Raw genomic sequence first — 24,128 nt, 5'->3', positions numbered from 1 at the left:
CTTGCTTCCACATGGAGACTAAGAGCCTCTTACTCATCCTTGGTCGAACTCAGTGAGGCAAGTGTCATTGGAGAAGATTCTGGAAGCTTCCATTGTCTTTCCACCTCGCGGAATGACACTTCCATTTGTCATTTCCCACTCAACGCACCCTGGTAGTGCATTTAGGTGCGTTGCAACACACCTAGCTAGTGTATTTGGGTGCTATGTAACGTAGCTAGCCAGTGGAGCAGCTGAAATGATCCTGATTTGACTGATTCTGAGTAGTTTCTGGTGGAGAACTTCTGGGAGAAGCTGTAATTTGTTGACCTTGTTCCTTTAGGGGTCGGAACAACACTTTTAGGGACTTAGGATCCCTTGGTTTATGGACATTTCATGCTTAGAGCTGTAAGGCACAAAAATGTCTATAACAGTTGCCCCCTAAAGTATGAGGCCGTTTATCGGGTGAAATGCTTTATTAGGAGGATCCGAAGTTCTTTCAATGCTGGGAGGAGACCTGTAATAAGATACAATACAATACATTATCTTCATATTGTTTTCATGATCTAGCTGAGGCGGGCATTCCCATTCTCAACTTTATAAATTCATTTTCATGTACATAGGACAGAAAATCGTCTGATGGTAGACTGATGATTCTGATAGAGCCATCATCCTTTTGGTAGGATGATCATCTGTGATGCAATGTTGTACATTTCAATATCTTTATTTTCCTGAATATATATCGCAGCCCGGATGGATGAAACTAGATCCGGGGTCTTCAATCTTGTCCGATCTTCACTCGAAGTACAAGTCGATCCATGTGAAAAATGTTTTGAAGTCGAACATGGAAAGACATCGCTTGATTACTGGTCAATGATGTAAACTGTTAACAAGCGCGAGAGGAATCACCGATAATGATGATGACCCTCAAGGTACTGCAGTACAATTCACGTGGTGTGAATAAAGGACTTGGCGTCGAACACCACGCAAAATCTTTCGGTCGAAGGTCATTGATGTATACCTGTCGCCGGAAGTGAGAAACTTGCCATTGACGCATGCAAGCTTCAAAGTACTGAATAGGGTGTTCCTAGATCAACTTATTGGATAATGAGCTGATGTCGACAAGAAGCGATCCGTCAAAGGAGGGCATTAATGAATCCCACATCGATGACACGGGACGGAGCAAATGATTTTGATGGAGGTGAAAACAATCTGATGATATACGGTTCAGGATGGCGGTCATGAAAGAATGAAGTATAATGTATGGTAGTGGATGGGACATAGGTGACTTCTCTGGATGACTTCTCTTGAACATGTCGACAACACTTATGTGATGGATTGGTAGCATTTACACCAAATGTGGATGGTATGGCATGACCATGGTGATGTGACCAGTGAATGAAACAACCCAACCCGACTTGGACACGGAGTGGAAGTGTCATGTTCAAGAGCGACTTGCTACCAATAAAGATTCTTTGAGTTTTCTTCCCAATTTTTCCCCAGTCATTGATGACCAGTACCTCTTTATTTTTGTCAAGCTTGAGGAGGATAACATATGCTTTTTCTATAATTTGCCCTTCGGGCAAACCCATCGCTATGTTTTAACGAGCCTAGCGATAGTGAAACTCGTTCTCGTCTAAAGACAAGTTTGTCGCTATTAATCTTTTTAACGAGTTTAACGACAAAGATAACTCGGTCCTTTTCATTTTTAGAGAGTTTGAAAAGGTACGTAAAGGTAACTCCAAAATTCCTTTTTCGTCATCTAATCCCTTAAGTCCGAAAAAGTATAAAACAATACAGAAGGGATGAATTTTCGATAGTTTTAACGAGCCGAACAAAACAAGCGCTCGATCTTTTTGTGCAATAATCCCTCAGGTCCAAAAGATTAAAATCTAGATGAGGGATAGCACTTCCTGTCCCTTTAACGAGCTGGAGAGGCCAATGGCTCGGGAATCTTTTCATATTTTACGAGTCAGTTGAAAAGAGCTTAAAGGAGACTCATCTTTTGAGGAACGAGTGATAAAATGGGTAGCAGCTGATTCCAGGTAAGGTTTGGAATTTTCCAATCACAGCAGTGTCACAAGGATGGCTAGTGAAATCAATCTTCGTAGCTGTTCCTCAAAATGGGTAAACAATCAAATGGAGGTGAATGATCGGCCAATGAAAAAGTGGAGGTGACGGTGCAAACACGACCAAGGCTTTAATGGCTGAAGTACTACATTCACGGTGGTTATTTACCGGGGAATAGTTCATTTTTAAACGAGCTTAAACGCGGGTGGAAACATTTTCTCGGTGCGGGTTTATTTTTTAACGAGCTTGAACCTTGCGGTAACACTGCTCGAGGTGGGTTTATTTTTTAACGAGCTTGAACCTTGCGGTAACACTGCTCGAGGTGGGTTTATTTTTTAACGAGCTTGAACCCTACAGTAAAATTGCTCGTGATAAGTTTGCATGCCCCCAGCATAATAATGCAAATCAAGGTGCATGCCCCCCAAGCTTCATTGCATTCAACTCGGTGATTGGAATGAAGGTTTACCTTTGAGATTTGGAAAGGGGATTTGTTTCATTTTTTAATGAGGTTGACACAGTAAAAGAACCATCCTCAACGTCCACCGTATTTACAGTATTTGATAGAAAATCAAAAACTGATGGATGATTAAGGTTGCTGGAATAATCTTCGTGGTAATCCGGAAGATGGGAGCGATGGTGGTAATCTTCCCTTGGTGCCTCTCTTATCATCATTGATTGAATGATTCCTTTGTCTGTAGAATGTACATGCGACCAAGGATCTGAAGAGGTGCCATATTCCTTAGACCTATCTATCCAAACACTCGATGAGCGTTGATTTGGGTTTGCCTCCCATGCTAGAAACATTGATTGCTATAATATTTCCATTGGGCTTGGGGGCAAAACCTTTGCATGATCCATGTCGATATCGTTTTCTGATATCTTTGTAGAAGATATCATGTTGCAGGTTCCTATCGACGCTACTTCCGCCAGATTGATTGGAGGTGGAAGAGCGAAAGTTCCCATTAGTATAGGATCTTTTAGTATGCCTACTCCGATATTCTGAAGCGAATGGGGGCTTCCATGGATCATGGGAATGCTTCCTGTAACTTGAGAACCATTGGGGAGGAAATTTTTTTGATCGACGATTGTAATTCCTCCTTGAAAGGGAAATTCAATCTTTCTAAAATAGGTCGACACAACAACTGCCATGGCATAAATCCATGGTCTTCCTAGTAGGATGTTGTAATCAAGATTCCCATCGATGACTTCAACATCTATTTCTACCGTTTTCCTTCCTAGTTCAATTTTCAAGTTATTCAAGATACCATATGGGGTATATGTCCTTCCGTCGAATGCTTTTAATGTGGTCGAAGATCGTGACAAGGTTGGAGATCCTAAAGTTTTCTAGCAACTCATCGACATAATGCATGTAGATGCCCCCTCATCAATAATTGTTCGATGAACAATTTTGTTGAGGGCTTTCACTTGAATAAGGAAAGCTAGTTGAGCTGGTAACTGAGGATCGTATCCTTTATGGTCGAAGGATACAAGATTGGAATCCTTTGGGTCAACCCCACCAATGGCTGATAACAAAGCCTGCCTTTGGGATGGGCAATTTTGTAGTACTTCAAGAGTCGACATAGCGGATGGTGATTGGGCCAAATCTTCCACTATGTTATAATGCTGTACCGCTCTAGCGCAGGGATTAAATGTCGACTTGTGTACTACTCCCTTTGGCAGTTTTATCGTCAATTCAGGGATGGTGGGTGGTACAACTTCTGTCGAAGTTGTTGTCCAACTACTTGGTTGATCTTTATCCTTGTTGTTCGACAGCTGCGGATTCCCGTAATCTTTGTTCCTTGTCGAAATCAAAGCATCATTCTGCTGTTTTGAAACCGACAACATTAGCACTTGAGACGGGGAAGCATTTCCACTCTCAACCAGATTTGTTCCTGGATTTGGAAACGGATCAGTTAACACTGCTGAGGTTTTAGAACTCTTAAAGAATTTCTTAAGCTCAGCTTTGTAAGGACATTCTGAGGTCCAGTGATCCTCATCGCATATATGGCATGGAGTTCTTGGTTTCCTATTTCCAGGAGGGTTTGAAGAAGATTTTTCAGGAGATGACTCATCCTGTTTCTTCTTGCTTCCTGGTTGTTTGGTTTCTTTGCCCTTATCTGTTGATACGGCATTTACTTCCGAAGCAAGAAGTTCATCTTTTGAATTTTGACCTGAAATCTTACGGGCCTTCTTGGATGTAGCCTTTGTCGATTTCATGTCTGTTGTGCCAATCACGCCATCGCCGGCATGAGAGTCATTGTTCGATTTAGGAGGAGGAGGAATTGAAAATTCCGGTCTAGGGGCGTCAGGTATTTTGTCGTAGAGCGTGCCAGACTGGGTGTAAATCAAGTCTAGATATTGTGCACGAGCAATCACATGCTCTTTTGTTATGACTCCCCCCTTTGCCACATCTTCCGTGATGGAAGGCAGTAATGACTTGATAAACCATTCAACTAATAGCTGATCGGGAACGTACGTTTTTACCATCCTACGACGACGTCGCCACTCATGTATATGATCAGATATGTGAGTGGCCGTTGTCTGTTTGAAGTTGGTAAGGAGTTTTGTTCCCGTTTCATACCTTATTGGTAATTGAAAATGGGTTAAAAAGGTTGTGGCTAAGGTACTGAAGTTGTCGAACGAAGCTCTAGGCAATTCAATGTACCATTTTGCCATTGGACTCGTTAACGTCCTCTGAAAGAGGTGAAGTCTTATCAAATCATCATTTAGGGTGTTTGATGAACACCATAGATGAAATGTCATCACATGATTCGATGGATCTTCACCCGGATTTCCATTAAATTTAGGAATATCTGATGGAAGTTTATGCAGAATCGCTGGCCGCCAAGGGGCGTAAGCAATTGGATCATTTGTTAACCGATTTAAATCAGGTAACTCTAAGGTCGCCACAAAGGGTAACTGCTGATTTAGGTTAGGTGAAGCATACCCAGGATAATATGGGATTGCCTGAGCAGTTGGTCTTTGCATGCCAGCATAATGCATTTGATGCTGGTATGACAGATAAGGTTGGTGGACATGACCATTGTAAAATGGTTGATTTTGACCGTTTTGAATGTACGGTTGTCCACTGTTCGCAAAGATTTGCTGCTCAGAACCTTGGTATACTTGTTGGAATTGTGGTTGTTGGTATTGCACCAGCCACGGTTGTGAAGCCATGTGCTGTTGCGCTATACTAACCGTTGGACCAAGGTGTGGGGTAATTGTACTTGTCTGGACCTGTGTCGCCCCACTAGTTGGCGATTGTAGTTGAGTCGCAAGGTCAAGGGGCTGTTGCATTACAACCTGAGAAATCTGAGGTTGGCATACAACAGGCAGCGTTTGAACTTGTGACACCGTCACAATAGCTGGTGTAGTCGGGATATTCGACATAGGTACACATTGTTGCATCGAATACACAACTCTTGGTTGTTGAGGTAGTATAGGTACCCAACCACTTGAAGTAATTCCAGTATAACCTGAATATTGTTGTGAACTCCCGTATGGATATCCTCCCGGAGGCGATAATGAAAGGGCATACTGCCCCCCACACGATGGTAATCCAGAACTCAAGGGGATTGTTTGCCCTTGGGGGCCGGACTGCCCAAATTGACCTCCAAATGGGTCAATTTGTTGAGACTCAACATAAGAGTTTCTGGATATTATTCCGGATGAACAAACAGGAACAGACCAGACTGTCGAAATAGCCCCTGAGTGGGCTCCTTCTAGCGGTTGAGAGCTAGCCGGGACAGATGGTATGCCGGCGAACATTGTCGGAGTGACAGCAGGGAGTTCTGCTGTCGCTGTGTCAGGTGACACAGTCCTAGATGCTGACGGTTGTTTAGACATTTGTAGTCTATCCAAAAGATTACCTAGTGATTCTATAGGAGCTTCCACTGGTGGTAGACTAACTTCTGATGAAGAAGGATATAGAGTGATCCCGACTCCAAAGTGCGTTGGAGTACTTGTTTGAGGATCCTCTACAATTTCTTCAATTGCAATCAGACCAGGTGGAAGGGGAAGATCGTCAGGTCTGTAAAATATTTCTGGTGCCGAAGAAGGTGTGGAATCGACAGCGACAGATGTCTGAAGAGAAAGACTCTCCGAACCGGTTGTAGATGGAACTGGTTCGGTAACACAAGTGTTTATTCTCAGACTAGGATCAGTATCACTGTCTCTCTGTGGCTGTTGAACTTCTTCTATAGAGGCAGGGATTCCAGAAATGTTTGGAGTAACCGGAGTTTCTGATGTTGTTGGAACACTTGTTCTAACTTTAATAGGAGATTTGGAACCGGTTAAAGGAGTTCGCTTTGTCCGTACTGGTTTCGATTCCGGAGACAAAGACGGTTGACTCATAAGCCTCCGCGAACGACGGGGTTTCAATTGACTTTCTTCCACGATTGCGGATTACTCGATCAACTAAAATAAAAGGGAAGGTATGTTTCCGAATTAAATGAATTTTAGACGCTTTTAACACAACTTGTTTTTTCAGTTTTTAAGAGTCGAGAAAAAACAAAAGATGACTCTAGTCTCCTTCAATTTTTAATGAGCTTGAAGTGACAAGTGCTCAGATGGACCTTTTCCATTAAGGAGTCTGAAAAGGAACGAAAGGGACTGCTCTGGAGATCTAGGTAGAGGGAGTACCAAACCAATCACAAAACTGCAGAATACTTTTTACGGTACGGCAGTCAATCTTCCCGAATGCTGTGTTCGGTGCATTGCGATCAGTAGGGCGGCCGACACGGCTTCCTATGGATAAAAGGTTTTAAGCCTATAGGGGTCTCCCAATATATACTCGACGGTACATGGGAGCACAAGTCCGTACTGGCACTTATCGTCTCAAAGTGGAGGAATCACCCAACCATCAGTGAGGACAACAGTTACCAGGCTTTACGACGCTGGAATACGTCTCTAGCCTAGACCTCTAAATGTTGTGCGTTAAGTTCCAAAGCGTTGTTAGATTCATTCAATTTATTTTAAGTTGATCTTTCTTATGAAGTTTGCCTTTTGGGTTCACCACGAGATGTAGATGTAATTCCTAAAATCCAATCTAAAGATGATAAGCAAACTTTTATCTCCTTTCAGCAATGAAAATCCTAGCTACAAAGGGGAAAAGAAAGACACAATCTTTTCACAAAGAGCAAAGAGCACACTGTAAATGCACTTTTCCTAAATCAAGCCAAACAGACTGTCAATATGAAAATGCACATGTGCATGTATTTGTTTTTCACTTTCTTAATATTGATGCCTAAAAAGAAAGTTGATGTACAAATCTGAATTTGCTTTCAAATGACAAACACAAACAAGCTTCTTTTCGAAATCAAAAGGTAGAGATGATTATGACACTTTATGATTTTGAAATAAATACTCGTTTCGACACTAGAAAGTCACAAATTCAAACCAAAGGAAAAAGTAAAAGCATAATCGACTGTCAAAAGCAAATAAACTTTCTCCTAAGATCAAAATCGACAGTTGTGACAGATCTAAATCAAAGGATGACAGTATGACTATTCTACTTTTGTAATGGAAAACTGTAAATGATGCCACAAACACACAAAAACATCTACAATCTTTTTGTACAAAGGAGGTGGAATTAAGGCAAAGAAAAGGGGTTTTCAAATAGACACATACACTGATCACAGGCTGCAAAAATCAGAGACAAAACTGAAAAAAATGAAGCAAAGAACCTCAGCTGCACAAGGCTAGGCTGATCAGCGCACTTGTTACACAGAGAAACTGCATTTCAGCGTAGGTAGCCCTCTCGGGAAGTGCGTTGAAATGCAGAACCTCTTCATAGAGCCTGCACTGGGGTAGAAACGAGAATTCTATCCGGGTTCTGGGTCACGGCTTCCAGTTTAATCTATGGTTTTTGGCCGAGTAAAAGCAATCAGTAATGCACAATCAGAGGGTAGATTTAAAGGAGGTCTAAGAGCTATCACAAAGGGCAATCAGATTATTTATGAATCAGCTGTTCAAATCATAAACAGATCCAGTGAATGGATTGAAGTAGTAGATGTCTACTTTGCATTTGTTAATGGCAAATGCAGTTCGATTGCTACTTCTAAGTTTATGAAACAAACAACAACAAGAGAAACACAAACAAACTAATTAGACATGTTCCCCAGTGGAGTCACCATTTTGTTAACGGGAAAAGTGTCCATTCAGAACGACCCTATCCCACTAAGGTGTGACAGTGACCTTAGAAACAAACAGAGAAAACTACTTTTGTATTCTTCTTTATGAACTATAAACGAAGAGGAATAGGATGAACCAACCTGTGTCTTGCGCTAGTCCTTTGATCCAATCTCTCTCCTCTTTGGCAGCTTCCAGCTACCTGCTCCCTTACTTGCCCAGCTTCACCGTGTTCCTGCAAGATCACAGAAGAAGAAAACTACACAAAGACATGGATTTATATTCAGAAATAGCTTAGGATCAGATTTAAGCTAAACATACAAATGTAACAAGCATCAATGATACACAAGCATGTAGGAGAAACTCAAATAGTTTTATTGATATAACAAGACGATCCAGGAGGAGTTACAACCGATGATTCCTGATCCAGCATCAACCTCCCAGTACAGAAGCCCCTCTTCACCTCCAACAAAGCATAAATCACCCAATACTCTGATATCTATCTCAAAACCAACAACAATTCTCTGCAATGTACAAAATTCCAGCCTCTGGATCTCTGGGATGAGGGATCCATATGTAGATGTATGCAAAGAGGATGAGTCAGCTTATGATTTGACTAGTGTCTTCTCTATGTCAGTTCTTGCGCCTCTTACTCATCCTTGGTCGAACTCAGTGAGGCAAGTGTCATTGGAGAAGATTCTGGAAGCTTCCATTTTCTTTCCACCTCGCGGAATGACACTGCCATTTGTCATTTCCCGCTCAACGCACCCTGGTAGTGCATTTAGGTGCGTTGCAACGCACCTAGCTAGTGTATTTGGGTGCTATGCAATGCAGCTAGCCAGTGGAGCAGCTGAAATGATCCTGATTTGACTGATTCTGAGCAGTTTCTGGTGGAGAACTTCTGGGAGAAGCTGTAATTTGTTGACCTTGTTCCTTTAGGGGTCGGAACAACACTTTTAGGGACTTAGGATCCCTTGGTTTATGGACATTTCATGCTTAGAGCTGTAAGGCACAAAAATGTCTATAACACCTCTAGCTGTTAAAAATAGGTCCCTGAATCTAGGGATGCCATTTGCATGTTGCCTTTTGTTATTTCGAGAAGAGTAGCCCATGCATGAAAATCAGTTTTGCTCGATCCTGGAGGGAACCAGTCAAATTGAAGGCACATGCAGGAGATTGCTTGACTGAGAGAGGGATTTGTGTAGTTTCTTAGAGGAATTGGGTTGGTTGTCTTAGAGGGTTCACACAATTTCTGGGAGGAGTAGGTGATTGTTGCCCAAAATTGCACAATTTCTGGGCTGAGTTGTAGTGTTGGGCAAGATTGCACAATTTTCGCAAGGAATACTATCTGATTGCATTATGCAATTTTTGAGCCCAGTAGGCTGCCCAATATATTTGCACAATTTCCGGGCTGAGTTGTAGTGCTGGGCCAGATTGTGCAATTTTTCCAAGGAAGTATGTTTGACTGTTTTGCGCAATTTTGGAGCTGAGCAGTCTGTCTAGCCTATTTGCGCAATTCATGGGGGGAAGGTTGGTTCCCCTCCACAATTGCGTAATTTTATGAGGGAGCTTCTCATCCAGTAACTAGCCTAAGTCCAACATGGAAGCCTGTGAGGGGAGTGAAGAAAGCTGACATGCATAGGCTGGAAAGATGCTAAGAAATCAATGAATCCTATGTACCTGATAGTGCAAGACATGCTACTAAGTATGGTTGGTAGGTAGGCTCCGAAATGAAGCTAAGGTTAAGTTTTGGAGGGTGATTGTAGCCGCTTCAGTACTTGGTGACACTGGTAGAATTCTAGCTCTCTAAATGGACCTTGTTCGTGAAAAGAAAGTCTAACACCTTCAGAAGTATTATTCAGTTCTCTGTTCATCTTGGTTTCCAATTTTTTTTTATTGTAAGATGTAGCATCTGCCAAGCTCTTTGTTAGTTGACACACATTCCAAGCCAAGCTAACAAACTTGTTTTGATTGGGGATGAGGGGTATATTGACGCACATGCCACATGGTCTTCAGAGTTTTAGTTTCATTTATGGTGTTGCTCCACTGCCACTAGGCCTGGACAGTACCTCAGCAAAGTCATGTAGGAACACAAAAATCGCTTCACTTCCAATGAGCCTGGTTAGTACCTCGACGAAGTTACTTGCATGACCTCTCTGCACAAGAAGCCTTTCTCTTATTTCACCTTATTCATTTTCATTTTTTTGAAATTTTTCACATTTTAATTTTCATTTTCTTAACAGTGCATAGCACTTATTCATTTTAGAGGCAGAAGACATTGCTCCTTCAAAGAAGTAGTTTGTATATACCTCTGACATGCTTGTTAAGGGTTTCCCCCTCACCTTACTCTACTTGACTGAGCTGACAAGGATCAACCCAAAGACAACCGAATAGAATACGTGACACTAATTAGGGTGCAAGCGTTGTGTTTTCACCAAGGTTCACTTCAAACAATACATATTTTCCATTGATGTATCATGGACTGAAGACAACAAGTCCCTCATACTGAGGTAGGATGCCAGATAACCAAGTATTGATAACTACACAAGTCCTTTTGTACTTTACCCAGCTTGTTCCAAGAGTCACACATGGTCTTATGTGAAACTAACATATAGACGTAAACAAGAAAACAAACAACAAAACAAAGAAAAAGAAGAAGTAAAGGAGTAAGAAAAGCGAGTAACAAAACAAGTAGGCAAACAAGCTAACATGCAAACTAAGAAGAAAACACACATGCAAGAAAATAAACCAAAATCAAACACTACTCCTACTCCTAAGCTAACGGTGTATGGATCTACTTATTTAAAGTGATACTTCCAATGCAACCATCGGCACATTGGTCGAACCATGTTGGTGAAGGAATGGTTTGTGAATAGCATAACTGTGTGAACCAACAAACATGAAAGATATAACAATGAAGACAAATGCACTCTGGGTTTAAGTGCGTCCACAAAAAAGAAGTGAGTGAAAGCACATGACATGTGCTTTGTGGACTTACCATGGTGTTGTGATATACTGTGTGTAGATGTTAACTACAAACATTCTCTTGACTATGACATGCAAGCAAACGTGAGAAGGGTATACCACTTACGTTGCACAAGTGTGCTTGCTGTGTAAGATTCCTCCAATGCATCAACAATGGGATCGTGTAGTTAGAGTGGAGGTAGCCAAATATAAGTGTTAGATTGATCTTTAGTGCATACAAATGAATGATGAGGAGCCTTAGGTGTTTGAACAATTTCCTTATCGGAAGTGAAACCAACCACAGGATAGCGAGGACTTGACATAACCATCAGCTCGGGTTGAAGTGTCTCAATAGCTTGTAGGGTTTCGACTTCATCGACAAATAGATCATCATAGACTAGTGTCTTCGAAATATTAGCAATGATCGAATAAACATCATGATTAGATGAAGAAGTAGAGAGATCACGACAACCAAGATCAGAAAATTCAAGATGTTTTTGGGCATCCTCATGATTTGATGAATTGCACAGAGGGCTAGATGAGAAGAAAGAATGTTCACCCTCTGTGTTTCAGGAAAAACAAGATGAAGAATCAAGTAGATTTTCAAGGAACGATTTTTCCTCTTCGTTGTCGGATGGTGGATTAACATCCAGTATGTTTTGTGAATGATTAAAAATGGGTGCATCCGTAGATGGAGATACACATGTGAAATCAGGGATGGTAGAATTACCAAAGGTGTCAGGGAAAAACGAAGGAGGCATAGATAGAAGGGAATCATCATTTTCCACGGGTTGATGTTTAGGCTCCTAGCCATACTCTTCATGAATGACAGCACAAGTTGGTTGTGCAACACCAACTCAGTCAATGTCTTGATACTCGTTCACCATAGGTGTAGAGTTTGCAACAAAAGAACACAAGACAGTGCAATCTAGAGGATCATTAGAATATGAAGATGAAGGTTGAGGTATGAAATACATGTGACAACCCATGGGATTAGCAAACAAGTCTGCACGAAAATTGTGAGAAGTGATGTTGGGAGGATGTGACAGTTGAACAGATGTGTTTGCATATTCTCCCACATCACTCTGCAGTGGTGGAGTTGTTTGATGAGGGGACAATGGACAGTCACTTGTGACAGCGACCATGTCCATTTGTGATTGTACAACTCCATCACTAAAGTATGTTGAGCGGGGTTTTAACTTGGACTTCTTCTTGAGATTGATAGATTTGATAAGGCAATATTCAAATTTGTCCATGAGATGCTAAAATTTCATTTGACTTTTTGGGGCTTCAAACATGAATAGACGGAAGTGCTCCGATAACTCCATAGATGATTCATGCGAGGCATTTCATCATTTTAACAATTTGTTATCAAGTACTTCAGGATCAAAATGGTGGAAAACAGATTAGATTATATTGTTGAACTACTTGAATGGGTGCACAAAGTTATGAGGTAGTGTTCCACACCATTACGATGGGTGGTCACGAAGTGTGTGTGCGAGCAGTGAACATACCTCTATTTCATTAAAATCTTCCATGCCCTCCATGAGCGCATGGAAGTCATCTAAGTGCTTAGGCTAGGCCACTTTGCCTTTATCATCATACGAGATTTTTGACAAGTGATCCCATAACTCCCTCTCGATGTGAAAGATATGTTTGTTGGATAGACATTTTGGAGGGCGAACTATAAAAAAAACTCCATGATAGATGTGCAAAGACTCAAAACAAATGATGAGGACTCAGCTTGTCATCTAGCCCTCCTTCTAGCGCCATAAATGTTGACAGTGTTGTACCCACCAACGTGTCAGGGGATCTCCCCAGTAAGAAGTCCCAACTAGACCTCAAACCATTTGGTGTAGGATTCCTAGTAGTGGGTCGCATGGTATCGCCTTGACCACGGTTGCACAAAGAGGCAAGTAAGATGTCCTTGTTGGTAGCAAGGGTGTGACATGTGTTGCAAGCCAAGGAAGGTGCATGAACGGTTCTAACACATGGAAAGTAGGGTGAGTGCACCCCTTGGAGACCTGTGAAAGCACATGGCTAAGAAGGGAACACACGAGAAAAGTTGCATCACAAACTGGAAAGAAAGTAAGCTAACAATCCAAAGTGATGGCTAAACCAACAACACATTTCAGTAAGATTCATACATACATATATAGAAAGAGTCCATACATGCATGCATAAGAAGACAATACATATATCATTAGAGTAACCAAGATAGCTAAACTACAATAACAACATATGCACGAAATGTGTTGGCTCTATTATATTAAGAAGTGAAAGTTCCAATCATACAATACAACCATGATCGACCACTAGTCCCAATAGTGGAATGTTACAGTCACTACCGCTTGATCCTCCAAAGAGATGTACTAACTTTGCACTATTGAGAAGCCAAGGCTCATTACAATACTCTCCAAGCTTTCTCTAAGATACTCCTATCGGAAGCTTGGCTGACCAAAAGGCCTTACAATGAGTTATAAGGTACTATAAATAGCAAAGGGTGGGGTGACCCTTGACATTCCCATTTCTGATTGTTCACCTACCCTTATGACTCTTCAACTACTCACTGACTGTTACATTCAACTATAGACACTTGGACAAGATGTTACATACAATCTCCACATGTACCCATGTGAGACAAAATGGCTTGAGCAAGCCATGCAAGACATCGCTAAGACTCAGACAACTATGGGAAGACCATCTCTTTGACATCCTCATGATGGTTGACAGTGGTGAACTGATGCCAAGCTTGGTAGTTTGTGATGTTGTCTGCGTGCTCAATGGTGGCATCCTGCTGTAAGCAAACTCTTTCCTTTGTTGCATTTGGGTACATTGATATGGATCCTCTATCCAACTCGTGTGACAACATGCACATCATCATATTGGTGTGGCTAGACCAACAACATACTGATGCATAGTTTTTATGTTGACCTCCACATGTGTGCTAGTGACCATGCACATCAACATGTCAAAATACATGTTCATCTCCAGTTGGGCTTGCTTCTTGTCTTCGCCTCGGTGAGTGTGCCAAATGGGTGGGATCACATGCATGCACACAATGACATCCATGCTCCTAATCACCCTTGCATGTGATCGGAAGAACTGCTCACCTTGTCTACTCCATGCCAGCTACTGGGCTGGGTCTATAACCTTTATGGGTGCAATTTCATTAGTCTGTTGATGTTGCGCCTCCTGTTGTACGTGTTCCTACTACAACTCCTTCTCTTGTCTATGTAACTCATGTTCTTCCTTGAGTTGTCGCTTCAACACATGAAACTCCTTATTTGTTTCTCTCTCTACCTTCACTTGATCCTCTTGCCACGCTGTCACCTCATAGCCTCAATCTTCAAATTTTCTTTCATCACAAGTGAATCTACTTGAACTTGCAACTTTGCTTTACTTCTGCGTTGTCAACGACATTCCTCTTGCATTTTTCGTACGTAGGTGTGCTACCTCTTGCTGCTTCTGATGGTGTTTCTTGTTGTGATGTCACTGCCATTGCATATTGATATCCTTGTCCATGAACAACTTGATGTCTTCACAGATAGGCAAGTTCATAGACACTTGATCGACTACATCCCAAGTTGCCCTCTCAACAGTGTCTTTTACTTTACTCTCCTGGAAGCCATTGTACCTGTGTTACTGAGAGATAGATGAACACTTGTGATACCTAGAGATATAGCAACACTCATGACAAGAAATCCGTCAGTCGAAAAGATTGTGCAATTTTCACCGGGAGGCTGGGAGATTGATTGCAAAAAACTGCGCAAAGCACGGTCTGAGTTGTTGGGAGTCTAAATGACTGCTAGAATTGCACAATGCACAGTCCAGCCTAGCCTGATGAGGACTGAAAATGTGCATTGCGCAATTTTAGTCACTAGTGACATGCAAACCAGCAAACTGCATTGTGTAGTTTCTAGGGCCAACAAGGCATTGCCTCCTAGAATTGCACAATCAAGGCCTAAAGGTCAGAGCTGGGTATAACTTGCACAATTTTTGGAGGGATGGGAGAGCCTTCACTTCCAGAAATGTACAATGCTAGCTGGGAAAGGCAAGGTCTAGGCCAAGGTAGCCCAGACTTACCAAAAAGTGACCGAAAAAATGAGAAGTATGAATGCATGGTGATAATAAGTGTAAAGAAGAGTGAATGGTCATGCATGTTAACAAAAAGTACAAGATTCAGAAAATGGGAACACATGCACGTTTGTGAAATGGGTCACCACGATGGTGACCGTCGGTGCAAAAACAATGTCATGTATGTGACAACAGTGAGATGCAAATGAAAATTGAAATGGTGCTTATACAAGCTAACATACATCAAAATGACAGTAAGCACTCATTGAAATCAATCAGACAATGCTTACACAAAGAGAAACATAAAAAGCAATAGAAACGTAGCGTAATACATGACAAGGAGACTTACCTTGAAACAATTAAGATGAAAGTGTCAAAGACTCCTAGATGTGATGTGGGATGTCTGAGCTACAAGATTGATATGAGGAATGAACTCTGCAGCGTCCCGTTCATAAGTTTTGATAAGATCAAGGTTGAGACGCACATGCTACAAATCTAGGAAAATGTGACACTTAGTGAGAGGTTTTTAACATGATCTTTGCATGTAACCTCTAGCTGCTAAAAGTAGGTTGCTGAATCTAGGGATTCCTTTTGCATGCTGCCTTTTGCTATTTTGGGAAGAGCAACCCATGCATGCAAATCAATTTTTCTCAATCCTAGAGGGAACCGGTCAACCTGAAGTTACATGCAACAAACTGCTTAACTGAGAGAGGGATTTTGCAATTTCTGAGAGGAACTGGGTTGGTTGTCCCAGAGGGATTGCGCAATTTCAGGGAGGAGCAGGTGACTGCTACCCAGAATTATGCAATTTATGGGTTGAGTTGCAGTGTTGGGCCAAATTGCACAATTTTCCCAAGGAATACTATCTAATTTCATTGCGTAATTTATGAGCCCAACCGACTGCCCAACAGATTTGCGCAATTTATGGGCTGAGCTGTAGTGTTGGGCCAGAGTGCTCAGTTTTTCCAAGGAAGCCTGTTTGATTGTTCTGTGCAATTTTGGAGCTCAGAGTCTGTCTAGCAAATTTGCACAATTTTTGGGGGGAAGGCTGGTTCCCCTCCAGAATTGTGCAATTTTCTGAGGGAGCTACTCAGCCAGTAACTAGCCCAAGACCGGAATGCAATCCTATGAGAGGAGTGAAGCAAATTGACATGCACAAGCTGGCAAGCTACCGCGAAATCAATGAAGCCTATGTACTTGATAGTGGCATACATGCTGCTAGGGATGGTTGGTAGGGAGGCTCCAAAACGAAGTTAAGGCAAAATTTTGGAGGGTGGTTGTAGCTATTACAACATGAAGATAATATTGTTAAAGGGTGAATCTATATTATATAATTTTGAACAATGACTTAACTATTCAAATACATTCAATCACATCATGATGGATAATTCACACAAGATATTGAACATGGAGAATTAATGTGGAAACCCATATGGGAGAAAACCACAAATTAGTTTTTATTATGATGTAAATGCAACAATCCTTTGATTTACATGAAACAACCTACTCTGACCTCTTAGATCCCTATTTTGTTCATTTTCAAACTTAGTTCAAAGGCTATATTAATTAAAATATTTCAATCTCACAATTTCGAATTATTAACATTCTGGATTAGCAATTCTCAGGCTCACAACGACTCTAGATCTTAATAGAATTGCAAAATCAACATTTAATCAACACTTTTATTCATATTTTTTTTATTTTTTCTTCATGTTAATCTCTTGTTTGGTTCCCCTTTTTAATCCTTGATCAATTCGAGTTTCTTTTACTTTTGTTTGTTACAAGAGCCATAGCTCTTTCATCTGCATGGGAACAACAAAACTTTATGTCATGTCCTTCTTTCCTTTTATAGATATTTCCAAACTAAATATCTAATTCATTAAGCCTTATCACTAAATTTTGCATCTGAAACAAATTTAATTTTCTCATATAATTTGGTGCTAGAACACAAAATTTATAGTCTTGTAGCCCTTGATGATTAGCTTCCATGTGCACATTGCCATGGGCCCAAACCAAAATCTTAATCCTGAATGATGCTTTTCCCTATATCATTTTGGACGATTAATTATTTGAGCCAAAAACACTTTCTATATTATGTTAGAGTTGTATTTTGGGCTAGTTAGATTTAAGAACATGGAACTCACTTCACACCCCCCTTCTTGTTAACGCTTTTAAGTTGGGGAAGGGGGTTCTATGATTTGTTTCATATGTGAATTAACTCATCACCTCCTTCTCCAAGATCATAAAGATATCTTGTAAGCTTATCATATCTAATGACATAGAACTCACTTCAGGACCCTCCTTATTTTTTGAGCTTTACAAATGGGGGTGGGTTTGTGATCTTTGTCATATTAGCCTATGCAATGTGGTTCCATCAAGAATAATCAAGACTAATTTCTTCTAACCCAAGCTTCAACTACCAACCACATTGTATACTATAGTGGAGCCTTACAAAATTGTTTCCTAACATAAATCTTGAGAATATACTACCTCACCTACGAAATGACTACCATGTCATCTCTACCACCTATCATGCCTTCTCAACCCCATGTGTCACTCAAAATGGGCCACCTGAACAAATAAGAAGGTCAAACCCTTCCTCCATGTGTCACTATCTTAATATTCCACATAATCAATAGAGAGATGCCATCTTTCTATCACTACCATGTTCAAATTTCTAAGTCTGACACATCACAAATCCCTACTGCATCATCTCGTTTATTTTCTCCTACTTGTTCTTTCCATTAATAAGTTATTTATAAATATAAGTATCGAAATAAACACAAATGCAACCTTAACACATATATAGATCAACAATTGAAATATTGATACAAACACACAAGGGATGTCGTTATTTTTGGACAATCGTCCCTAGAAAAACCCAATGCGGGAAAATCGGTGCAGCTGTTCTGAGGGTTTTATTATTATGCATATTCTTGAGTACAACTATCGTGCTAGAAATGGCTCACCCAACAGAGATTGTTACACTGCAGTAATACCTCTTCTCAGAGACAGATATTCAACCTCTTAGCTCTAGTTTGCCACACGAAAATCCTTTTGGCATTTCCTCTTGGCCCTCTGTCAGCCCGACTAGCTTCAGCGTAGCTCCTAAAGCCTCTATGTCAAGCCTGCTAGCTTCAGCATAGCTCCTGAAGTCTCTGCATCATCCTCCTAGCTCCCTGCGTTAACACTTGGCCCCTCTACATCACCCACGTAGGCCTCTCTTCCTCTACGCAGTCTCCCACTGTCTCTGTGTAGCTATAACTCACTCAGTGTCAGCCTCTTCGGTCTTTGCACTGAACCTCTGGCATTATCCCTACCCCTCTACTATGTACTCACTACCCCTTGCTACAATAGACCACTAACTCAAATTTTCTCAGCAAGCTGCGCTCCAAAAAATCGAACTGACTGGTCAGTTTGGTGTATCTCCAACTGGACCTCAAGCCTCCTCTTAAACTTTTCTTGTTGAGTCTTCAACGACCGAGATTAAATCTCTAATCAATGGCTAAGATTACATTTGTCTTGATCCATGTCATTTAGAACATTCTTACCCAGTGTTATATTAATATCGATTAATATTTTAATTTTCTTAAGTTTAGACTTAGGAACCCCATTAAAAGTATTAATTATTTTAAGATCTCTCCAACCGGGTGGAATTTCCCCAAACCATTTCTTAGACTTGGATATCTTATGTGCCTTAGTCTCTCCACTAATTTTCATGGCTAAAGCACATCTAATGCTACAACAAATCAACACTCCCTTCTAGCAAGGAATGTGCTCTAATAATGCTCCACCACTGAACATCACAGTGATCCTTCCGCAATGGTACCTGTGTTGATGCTTGGCTTGTTGCCTCACATCGTCTGCACTGCTGCTTCCTGTATTGTTTCCCATGACACTGCCACTGCCACTGCTACATCTGTACTACATTTCCCTCTCAACATGTTGACCATGCTACCCCTAGCACTGCCAACTGCTAACTGCTATAGTGAAACTCAGTTACCAAGGAGTAAGTAATTGATCTACCCAATTACTGACATCCCCGTCAGTTTGGAAACCTCGCAAAACTGAAGCTGCCTATGTTTCTATCCTATTCTCCCTTTGATTCCATTGTGTTGCTGCATACAACTTTGTGCCTCTCACACTGTTGCAACCTCCACTGCGCTGCCTCAGATTTCTACACCCAAGCACTGCATTGCTGCTTCACTACACTTTCCTCCACTCGACCTTTGTCATCCTACAACTGTCATTAATGGTTCACGTAGTTGGATAATATCCAAGAGTTTGGGCACCTCAACGATCCTACCCCTAGTATGTAGTCCTCGTGACTACAACTTGATGTCTCCCCACCTCTTCTCTAGAGGTGCATGAGCACTCATTGCATAGTCATCATTAGTCTCGACTTCATTCTCCGCCTTATCCAGAGTTGCCTTGGAATGAGAAGCCTATCCCTTGCTATTCTTCCTGGGACATTGGGATGCATAATGTCCCAACTCCCCACAATGAAGGCACTTCACCTTGGAGATATCCTTCCTCTTCCTCTTTCCTTGCTATCACGAAGATGCTAGAGTCGCATCCTCCTCGTCCTCTTTCTTGATTCAAGATCCTTTGCCACTACTCCTCACCTTGGTCAACCATCTTATCCCTTCTTGGAGAAGATATGACCACATCTCTTCCCATCCTCTAAGAATAGATCTACCCAAAATGCCTTGGACAAATGTCTCCCACTCGTCGGAGACTCCATTCAAGGTAGTCCTCACCATGAACTCCAGATCTAATGTAGACCCTATGGAAGTAAGTTGGTCATGAATATCCTACAAACAGAGGAGGAATAGATCTATATGCTCACCCTTCTTCACTTGATACAACAACAACTGATTCTACAATAGCATATTCCGCTGCATGGAAGTGCCCGGATACAAGGTCGTCAAAATATCCCACATCTCCTTCATTGTGTTCTTTTAAGCAATATGTGGTACAACATGATCCTTCACCCCATCAAGGATTATTCACTTTTCCCTCACCATTTCATCCTCATACTTCTCATTATTAGCTAGGTTGAATGGGATAGCCATGATTCTCAAGGCAAAGCCATTGATGCAATGTCGACCCAGGACTTCTAGGATCCTAGCCTTCTAGATGACAAAGTTGGAAGCCCCGTCCAACCTGTCCTGATCCGTTAGTTCGTTCACTTAATTTCCACTTCTCTTCTAGACTCCATCTGAGTTTCAACTTCCCTCCTAGAAATCTCCCTCTAAGTCGTGATTTCCCTGTTGGAAATCTTCCCACCAAATGTGGAATTGCTCCTCTCCAATCCTCCTTGCAAATGCAACTTAGATCTGGATTTCTTGGCTAGAAATCCATCAAGGTAGAAACTCCCTCTAACTTGGTTCTGTCCTATTAGGTACTGTTCTGTTTCGACAAAAACAATACCCCACCAACTTCCCAACCACAATCTGCCCACAGCTCCCTAGACCCTGACAACTGAAGATATTGAGCCTTCCAACTCTGTGCAATCCCAGTGAAGGCTAAATTGATCCTCTGGCCAACTACGTCAATGGTACATAGACGAGTAGGATGACGTGCCTCTTCATGAGCCTCTTCTTCCTCTCTCCGCCTCTGCACTAGCCCTCTCCTTGGCTGGAAATGATGACGTAGGCCCTTTGCATCACTTCTTCTCTGCTTCCTTCTGCTTAGGAGGAGCTCTGTCTCTCGAGACAGCTGCAAATTCTCTAGATTACTACTAGTGCCTTCAGTTCTCCCGTGATATGCAGTTCTTTGATACCATGTCTCCAAGAGGGAGATTTTTGGGTGTGGAGCTTGATTATCTTCTTTATTCAGAGGTATTTCCACATTGGACCCCAGTTTGTAATGTGGTGGCAATGCTGCTTGTAAATTTTCACTGTCAGGGGGGTCCGGGGGGACAACGATAGAGGGATCAGGGGAAGCATCCCTGAAGCTAAAAATAGATGTAAAATTTCTTTGTAAAATGTTGTAATTTTGTAGTCAATCTGGGTCATTCATTAGGCGGAGATCTGACGATAGGAGTTATGCTTAACTTAGGGTTTTCCTCCCAAGAAGGTAACCCCTCGCTATATATGAGGGAATTTTATTGCGTCTATGTAGATCTTTATTCTGGGCAAGAAAGAGAGAGGAGATTGTGTGAGAGCGAAGAGGGAATTACAGTGGATCTGTTATAGGTTGCATCTCTTCATTTTTTTGGATAACATAAAACGAAGGACTGGTTGTTTCTCCGTCGATGTAGCCCAAATTGGGTGAACCATGTATATCTGCGTCTCTCTTGTTTCATGTGTTTTATGTGTTTATATTTCTGCAATATTTGATGTGTTCCATTAATTTGTAATATATAATTTTCTAACGAAAATGTGGAACCACTCCTCTCCAATCCTCCTTGCAACTGCAACTTAGATCTGGATTTCTTGGCAAGAAATCTGTGAAGGTAGAAACTCCCTCACCTTGGTTCTGTCCCATTAGGTACTATTCTTCTTCGACGAAAACAACACCCCACCATCTTCCCAAGCACAATCTGCCCACATCTCCCTAGACCTTGGCAATTGAAGATATTGAGCCTTCTAACTCTGCGCAATCCTGGAAAACACTGAATTTCTCCTCTGGCAAACTGCGTCAATCCTACCTGGCTATGTAGGATGACATGCCTCTTCATGATACTCTTCTGCCTCTCTCTACCTCTGCACTAGACCTCTCCTTGGCTTGAAATGATGATTCAGTCCCTTTGTGTCACTTCTTCTCTGTTGTTTTCTACTTAGGAGAAGCTTTGTCTCTCAGGACAGCTACTACTACTGCAAATTCTCTAGATTACTGCTAGTGCCCTCACTTCTCCTGTAATCTATAATGCTTTGATACCATGTTCAAATTTCTAAGTTTGACACGTCAAAAATCCCTACTTCATTATCTGGTTTATTTTCTCCTAGTTGTTCTTTCCATTAACAAGTTATTTATAAATATAAATATTGAAATAAACATAAACACAACATTAACACATATATAGGTGTTGGCTTGAGTGGGCCTGACCCAGGTTCAGATTTAATTAGAAAAACACATCCTTGTGCTACTGGCCCTTTCAGAAATAGATCATAGAGTGTAGACTGAGGTCTCTCCCGAACCAGTATGGGGGGATGCTAGAGCCAAGTTTCCGCACCCTTGAGATGTTTGAGGGGTCGGTTTAGTCCAACTGTGAATACCTTCACATAGGTCACTTCGCACACTACCCAAACCTATGAGGCCTTTGTGATCTGTTATAATCGCCTTCGCACAGCCCTAACCAAGAGGTGCTTTCGTACTGCTAAAGCAACGATCCACACTACTTCCCCAAGTTGCACTGCTAATATTACTTATCTTCTTATAACAGTTAGTTATCTTCTTGTAAACAGGTACTTAATCTTATATTCAATTTATCAACACATTCATATAAGTTCACACATCATATAAACAATAGAAATGTACTTTATATCCGATATATTCAATGCACAAAACAGGAAAAGGATACATAGAAATGATGTAAAACTTCTCTTTACTACTTCTCCAAAGGTTACAGACTCAACTCACCCTTTGCACTCAGCTACAGAGCCTTCTCCTACTCTATGACCTAAAGACTCGACTCTACACTTAGATAAGACTCAATTCTCCATCTATTTTCATCCATTGATTCTCCCTTTTAGGACTTAGAGCCTCACTCTATTTATATGGGTAGATTTCTAAAGCTGACATTACATTACAAAAATGCAGGCAGACAACCCTATGACTCATTTAAAATCTTCGTGCTACGTGCCCAAAAAATGTGGAGTCTTTACATCGGATTTGGTCAAGATCTAGGCTTTAAGCCCCAAAACTTGCCTTGGGGGATCCCGTGCCCGAAAATAAATCAGCAACTGAAATACTGAGACAAACACACAAGGAACACCATTATTTTTGGACAATCATCCCCAGAAAAACCCAATGCGGGAAAACTTGTGCTACAGTTCTAAGGGTTTTATTATTATGCAGATTCTTGAGTACAACCAGGGTGGTAGAAATGGCTCACCCAATAGAGATTGTTACACGACAATAATACCTCTTCTTAGAGATAGATATTTATCCTCTCAACTCTAGTCTTCCCCATGAAAATCCTTCCAGCACTTTCTCTTGGCCTTGTGCGAGCCCTGCTAGCTTCAACATAGCTCCTGAAGCCTTTGTGTCAACCTCTTGTCTCTTTTCTTTGGCACTTGGCCCCTCTACATCACCCACATAGGCCGCTCTGCCTCTGCGTAGTCCCCAACTGCATCTGAGTGGCTCTAACTACCTCTACGTCAGCCTCTTCGGTCTTTATGCTGACCCTATGGCACTATCCCTACCTCTCTGTTATGTACTAACTTCCCCTCACTGCAACAAACCACTAGATCAAATTTTCTCAGCAGGACCTGCTCCAGAAAATCGAACTGCCTCATCAATTTGGTGTATATCCAACTGACCCTCAAGCCTCCTCTTATACTTTTCCTTTTGAGTCTTCGACGACCCAGATTAAGTCTCTAATCAATGGCTAAGATTAGATTTGGCTTGATCCATGTCATTTAGAACATTCTCACCCAATTTTATATTAATACCCATTAATATTTTAATTCTACTAAATTTAGACTTAGGAACCCCATTAAAAATATTAATTATTTTAATATGTGTCCAACTGGGTGGAATTTCCCCAAACCATTTCTGGGTCTTGTATATCTTATTTGCCCTAGCCTCTCTACCAATGTTCATGGCTAGATCACATCCAATGCTAACACAAATCAACATACCATGTGTACTGGGTTCCACTTTGGTTATGTGTTGGAAAATTTGCCATTCGACTTTGTTTGTTGTGTGTTTCATGTTACACCTATAGGAGGACTGAATTCTAG

The sequence above is a fragment of the Pinus tabuliformis genome, chromosome 6, assembly GCF_031772625.1.
Source record: "Pinus tabuliformis cultivar Carrire ecotype Pingquan chromosome 6, CPIR1, whole genome shotgun sequence".
Taxonomy (NCBI): Eukaryota; Viridiplantae; Streptophyta; class Pinopsida; order Pinales; family Pinaceae; genus Pinus; species Pinus tabuliformis.
This window is presented reverse-complemented; position numbering follows the sequence as displayed.